Source organism: Clarias gariepinus, chromosome 11, assembly GCF_024256425.1.
Source record: "Clarias gariepinus isolate MV-2021 ecotype Netherlands chromosome 11, CGAR_prim_01v2, whole genome shotgun sequence".
NCBI classification, from domain to species: domain Eukaryota; kingdom Metazoa; phylum Chordata; class Actinopteri; order Siluriformes; family Clariidae; genus Clarias; species Clarias gariepinus.
Genome location: NC_071110.1, coordinates 33,610,001 through 33,617,500, shown reverse-complemented (window position 1 = coordinate 33,617,500; position 7,500 = coordinate 33,610,001). Strand labels below are relative to the sequence as shown.

Below are 7,500 nucleotides of genomic sequence, written 5' to 3'. Positions count from 1 at the left end.
TTCACTATTTGCTGTGTGTGTGTGTGTGTGTGTGTGTGTGTGCATGATGTTTTGTGTGTGTGTTTTGTACACTTGTATCTTCTCTTTAAGGTGTGACACTGTTGAATGGAATGTGAGTGTGACCCTCGAGCGTGCCAGAGCATGATGGGAAAATAACTGTGCTATTAACGCCCTGTAGGCTTCACAACGCCATGGCAACCGCTCTCTCTCTCTCTCTCTCTCTCTCTCTCTGTCCGTTTCTCTCCCTGTCTTCTGTCTCGTCCTCAGTGTGTCTCTGCTCTTCATCAATTAGAGATGTGCAACAAGGAGCTAATTAGTGTTGGAGCGATAGAGAGACGGATCAATAAAATGTTTTCAAGAAATGTAAAATTAGAGAGAGAAAGTAATCAGTCACTCTGGAAAACGAATGAGCAGTGTTTATGTTCACACACACACACACACACACACACACACACACACACACACACACACACACACACACACACACACGTGTCATTACCTGGGTCGATACATCTGTCTCTCAGAATCAGGGGCAGACACTTTTGGTTTAGTCTCTCTCTCTCTCTCTCTCTCTCCCTCTCTCTCTCTCTCTCTCTCCCTCTCTCTCTCTCTCCAGCTTCCTTCCTCCTTTCATCTTTTCAGCTCTTTGCCTTCTTAATCGCTCTGTTTTAATTTCCATCCATCTTCCGAACCCCTTCCCCCCCCTCTCTCTCCATCTATCTTTTTACCTCCCACTACCCATCACTCCCTCTGTCTCCATCTGTTTGTTTCCTCCTATTGTCTTCCTCTCCATCTGTTTTTCATGGATCATCTCTCCATCATATTCATAAAGCTTTCACTTCCTACAAGCACTTTTAATCCTTCTGACACCCTTCATCCTCCTCCTCCTCCTCTCTCTCTCTTGTTATTTGGTGTAAACAAGAAGTGGACACTTGTGTGTGCCCCTGTCTCCACCTGATTTCTTTCTGTGTCTCTTTCACTCACACACACACACACACACACACACACACACACACACACACACACACACACACACACACACACACACACAATCTCTCCTCTCCTATAGCACTCCTGAGCCTTGTTAGCGCTTTATTTCCACAGTTACAGCTCCAAGAGTGTGACAATCAGAACCACACACACACACACACACACACACACACACACACACACACACACACAGACAGAGTCACCCTTCAATACAAAGATAAATTAACAGATGCTTTATTAATTACTACTTCTTTGTTTTTCTTGTCTCCCCTCTACCCCCCCGCACCCCCCCCCCCCCCCCAGCACCCCCCCCCCCCCCCCCCCCCCCCCTGTGATCTTCATTAGTGGATTATACACTCAGTGGTTCTCACTGGGAAAGTGCTGAAGCTCTTCACGCTGCTGTAAAGGAACGGAGAGATTAAGAATTCGTCTTCATTCCCTCTCTCTCTCTCTCTGTCTCTCTCTCTCTCCCTCTCTCTCTCTGTCTCTCTCTCTCTCTGTCTGTCTCTCTCTCTCCCTCTCTCTCTCTCTCTCCCTCTCTCTCTCTCTCCCTCTCTCTCTCTCTCTCTCTCTCTCTTTCTCTCTGATCTCCAGCTCTTATCTGAACTATTAGTTCTTTAAATGACCTGGAACGATAAAGGGAGAGAGAGAGGGAACAGAGGTGCTGTTTCAACACTGTGATGAAAAGTGATATAAGAATCATCTCTCTCTCTCTCTCTCTCTCTCTCGCTTTAACAAACAGAAGATGAAGAATTTTTCATGTTTCAGGAGAACACCGTTTGTGAGCGTCTCTAACGAGCGGCAGTTGCTAAGTTACAGCGCTAGCAGGCAATTTAGTAGCAGTGCTCAGGGTTTAGGGCTCTGCTTAAGATACAGAGTGAAACACACACACACACACACACACACACACACACACACACACACACACACACACACACACAGTGTGTTCATCTCCATCATCTATAATAAACATATTTTTTTTATACACAGATTTTTTCTAACACACTGACATCATCCCCTCTGGAGTCCTAGATAAGAGACAGAAGTGTGTGTGTGTGTGTGTGTGTGTGTTGCTGTTAACAGCTTTGTGAGAGAGATGCGTTTCTGTATGATATAGATATTTTAGCATGAAGGTGCGGAACCCTGGGACTTGTGATCATGTGATGCGTCTCTGTTCAGCAGTTTGTCCTCAGGACGTGATTTATGAGACGTTTCGCGTTTGCTTTTATGCAACACCTGGCAACCAGTGAAAGAGCAGCTGTAGCTTTAAGATTTCCTTTAAGAACATCTTCAGGGGTTCACGCTTTATAGTTTTATGTTCCCACATTTCTAATTTTGGCTTTTTAACAAAGAGAGTGAAGCAGAGAGAGTGAGTGAGGGAGTGTGTGTTTATAGCTGCTACATCGTAAGGGAATAGTGGATTATTTATTACACTCCTGTTTTGTTGTCGGTCTTTCGGCTGCTCCCGGCAAGGGGTCGTCACAGCGGAATATCTGGTCCGCACAACACCTTGGCACAGGTTTTGTGAAACCCCAGTGGCTGGGGGGTTTGGGCACTGGCTGGGGATCGAACCCGGGCCTTCCGCATGGCAGGAGAAACACCTACCACTGAGCCACCAGTGCCCTTATTACACTCCTGTTTTATTTATCCTAATCAGATGCCCAAACCACCTCATCCAGCTCCTTTCTACACAGAAGAACAGCGGCGTTACTTTGAGCTGATCTGGACTGTCCCAGCTCTTCACCATTTTTATGATCCTGAGCTCAGCCTCCCTGTGAAGGAAACCAGTTTCTCCTGCTTCTGATGTGTAATCTCAATGATTTGGTCCCTTACCAGAGGTTGTGACTTCGTCTTTCAGCTCATCTCTCTTTTTACCATAACAGACCAGTACAATGGCCACATAACTGCAACGATCCAGCTGTCAATCTGTCCCCTCTGCCCTCACTCATGAACAAGTTACTTGAGATACTTCGTATCGTTTGTCGTGTCATAGTGGCTTTACACTCGGGTATAAACCATCACGAGGCATTTTAGAGACCTCTTAATGAAGTTATTAGATCATCTGCAAATAACACCGATGTATTCCTGAGGTCACTGAATTGCACCCCCTGTCCTCCACACAATGTTAAAAAGGGAAGCCAGGATATCCCAACAACATTCCTTCAGGAACTCAGGGTTCCTGATGCTCTACTTCCTCAGGGGAAGGCATGTTGGAGAGAGGTCTTCAACATTCTCCCTCCACTGTCAACTTTGTACCCAGTTGAGGTCAAGAGTTCCCCACCACTGCTGTACATTTTCTTTACATTTTTCTCAGCTTTACCTCCTGAGTCATCTGAGAGTTCGCCAGAATCTTCTTGAATCTCAACGAACTCCTCCAAAACCCGAGCTTTTTCTCCAGTGCTCCTATAGTCACACTCCGCCACACTCCACACTCCGTCTGTATCTGACATCTGCTTCTGGAGTTCCACAAGCTTCCCAAGCGACCCTTTGCACCAAACCCTTATGACTCCTCCTGCAAGTTGTTGGTCCACTGGAGGACGGTCCTTAGTACAGTGGCTCTTTTGGGGTATGACCTGTTGAGCTTCTCAGGTGAGTTCCTTTCCCAGGCCTGTCTCCCTGGTCTCACTACTCTGCATGGAGGATATGAGTTCATTGTTTCCTTTTCGTAAAAATTTATGAATTGCTTTTAGGTTGGCCCCTCATCCAGAGCCAGTTTCCTTGAGCGACCCTAGTTACATTAATATAAACATTAAAAATGATGAGTATTAATATAAACATTAAAAATGATGAGTATTAATATAAACATTAAAAATGATGAGTATTAATATAAACATTAAAAATGATAAGTATTAATATAAACATTAAAAATGATGAGTATTAATCGTAGCTAAAGAGCAAGTCTCACCAATAGAGTCGATAATGGGTTAATGGGATCGATTGTTCATTAGATATTCTACAAAATAAATACAAAATAAATAACTTTATTGACACAAGATCTCCAGTGCAACACTGTTACTGGATCTGATTCATGGAGTGTGTTGGTTTAGAACATTTTTGATTGGATCAGTATTTGCTTTGATGTGTATAAGTCCGCACCACAAAACTACACACCACTTTACACATACTGTATGAGCAAAGCTGATCAATAAAGGTATACAGTAGGACTCAGTCGATACAGTAACTGGTGTGTGAGTGTAATCCATCAGAGAGAGAGAGAGAGAGAGAGAGAGAAGTAAAGGAAGTATTTCATTTTTCCATCCTTCACCATCTCACTCAGCACCTGTAGAGCCTTTTGTGGTTTCTCGTTTGGAACTGACTGCTTAAAGCACAGGTTGTTAACAATCTCTCTCTCTCTCTCTCTCTCTCTCTCTCTCTCTCTCTGTGTAGTGAAATTTCTAGTTCTATTGTATGAAACTGTATGGAATGTTTCAGTAACATATCCACATGACTTTTCTGTCGCTAGACGCAGGAGCCGTGCTGTTTCCACCGAGTGTCTAATTTGGTCTGGGATGTGTATTAATTAAATAACTTTGACGTATTATCTCATAAAATCTCTTTAAACCATGACAGTAAATAAAACTGTTATTGCAGGTGACCTGTAGGACGACATCTAGAAAGTATTAAAGACGGATGCAGTTGGCGTGTGCCACAAACACACAAAGTGTTAGTTATTTTATTGAAATCGCAGACACACCAATAACAGCTGAGTAACTAATAACTAGTTTATACTGATTAATAAACTTACTACAAACTTGCTATGACCCGCTCAGACATGTATGAGAGCACGGCAAGCTCCGCCCCCGTAGTTCCTGATCAGACATAAAAAAAAAAAAACAAGACTTTAGAAGGTTCCTGGAACCACTGCAGCTTGGGATGCTACTGGAGCTTATGTGGGTGGGGCTTATGAGATGGTAATGGAGTCAATGTGGGTGGAGCTACATTTGGGTGGAGCTAAAAATACTGATATAATATTGATCCTCTATCGGTTCGACTGTTGTTAGTGTTTGCTTTAAACTGTTTGAGAAACGATGTCATCATACCACACCCTCTAAAGGAACCCCGCCCAAGGAAGGAATAACCAGGAAGTGTCATTTAATTGGAAACAGGGTTCAAGCAGTAACGATGAAAATTAAAACACGGCATAATTACTGGCAAGTATTTTGTTTGAGTTTGTCTGTGTGTGTGTGTGTGTGTGTGTGCATGTGAAGAAGAGAGAGAGAGATAGAGAGAGAGATAAGTGTGTCTGATCTTTAACCTCCAGCTCAGTGGAAGTGTGTATCGTGCTATTGTGTTCATTCGTGCATCAGAGATTTCCATATAGATGTGTTTGCCTTCGAGATGAACTAGCATACGCTGTGTATACACTACACTGGTACATTACACACACACACACACACACACACACACACACACACACACACACACACACACACACACACACAGTATTTAGGGAACAGAAAGTGTGTAATAGAAACTGTAAAGGATTAAATTGAATGTGTTTAATTTCTCTATTATAAATATTATAAAATAAACATTTTGATTATGTATTGAATTATATTATAAAATAAATAACAATAAAAATGAATTAAATAACTGACTGTAAAGATCTAAGATTACATAAATGCTTTAACCTCTCGCAGCCGGAGGTCTCGAGAGAGCTGATTTTTGTGTAAGGGGTGAGAGGTCCTTAGTGCTCCCACATGAATCACGGCTCTACAGCCAATCAGGGGCGTCTATGAGCTCGCGGAAGGACAGATAACGCTGTCCTCCGAGTGTGTAACTCCGCCCCCAATGGTGCGCAAGCGAACAGTTCAAAAAGATGCATGTAATCTAAACACCAGAAAGTGTACCATTAAGGTTATTAATGTGAACTTTAAATTAATTCATAATTGGCCTGTTACCCCAGAAGTTAAAGAAACTCATTTCAAGACGATTAATAATATATACCCAGGGTCTGGATCTCTGAAGAGAAGGTTTGAATTCGAGGTGGACCTGCGTACTTTTTGTGATTCAGCCTGTGAAACATTACACACCTGTTTTTTCTGTCCTGTGTCAGCTGATTTTTGGGGAGAAATACACACCTGGTTATCACTCAAGAGTCTAGATGGATAACCTACGCCCCTCTGTTTCTACTGTGATTAACATTATCATCCTTTTAGATAAATACCGTATACATTGTAGTAGGTGTAGAAATAATAAACCGTCTTTCATATGGTTTATAAATGACTTTAAACAGCCCTTCATGTCACCTAAGAAACTGAAATCCACAAATCAGTAAGGATCTGTGACGACGTTTCTCATCTGTTACCGTTCTGATTCATGTCTCCAGTGCCGCGCTCTCTCTGTTATTTTGCACTCAATTTTTATTACTGTGAATCTTTTTAGCCGCCTTTCGTTCCTTTCGCTCCTTTCCTTCTTTTGCTATTGTATTGTAGTCTTTGAATGTTGATTTGTTTTATCCTCTGTGAGATTACGTACTGTATTGTATTTTAATTGTTGCTGGTGTCACATGGTTTGGAGGAAACACGTGATAGTCTTCGACCCTCCCGACTGAGTGGTGGTAGTAGCCTTAATGTGGAGCCCCCTAGTGACGAGGAGGACTTGGACACTTGGACTAAATTAGGGAGAAAATCGGGGGGACAAAAAATTTACATATTTGATAAGTAATTTTATATTTTATTTTAGAAATATATTTGTAATTTCTGGGTGTAAAGTTATTATTATTATTATTATTATTATTGTTATTATTATTGTTATTATTATTATATAAATATAATAATATATAAATTAGTCTTTATCTACATTATTATTCTTCCATTTTAATAACAAAATATAAATTTTTAAAGATATTTAGTTTTATTCCGGCGCATTACAGTCGTCTGTGTGTCCCGGCTTACTCTGTGTCGACACCGTGAACTACCTGACCAATGGACACACAAAACCTTTTCTTTATTTATATAGATTTAGCAATTAAACATTTAGTTCATTTCAAAATTTCATAATTTCACACTTTTTGTTGTTATTTGTAATGTTTTAAAAATATAATGTTGATATCATTTAAGAATTTAAATAATAATAATAATAATAATAATAATAACAACAATAATAATAATAATAACTTTATTGTAATGTAAACAGTGTTATGGTTTAAAACCAAAGAAATATAAATATGATTTATTTAAACAGAAGTTAAAATCAATGTTACTGTAACTGTTAGAAATTTGATGACATCATTTAATGACACAGAGGTCAAAGTGTCACACACCACCTGTATCCCTCAATCTCTCTCTCTCTCTCTCTGGTTTCTTCCTCTGACCGAATCTTCGAGGGACATAATGTAGTGTGTGTGTGTATGTGTGTGTGTGTGTGTGTGTGTGTGTGTTTATAACGTAGGGTGGGTGGTGGCTGCACCAGAGAGAGATGACCTGTTTCCTCTTTGGTCTCCCGAGCCCTATTTGACACTCCCCAACACACACACACACACACACACACACACACACACACACACAC

At 41.1% G+C, this 7,500-nt stretch overlaps 1 protein-coding gene across 4 annotated transcripts in view; it reads left to right on the top strand.

Annotated features, from left to right (window-relative positions):
- The window catches only part of LOC128532862 (cGMP-dependent 3',5'-cyclic phosphodiesterase), a 168,863-nt gene that overhangs the window by 31,322 nt on the left and 130,041 nt on the right, over positions 1–7,500 (top strand). The gene's annotated exons all lie outside the window — the stretch shown is intronic.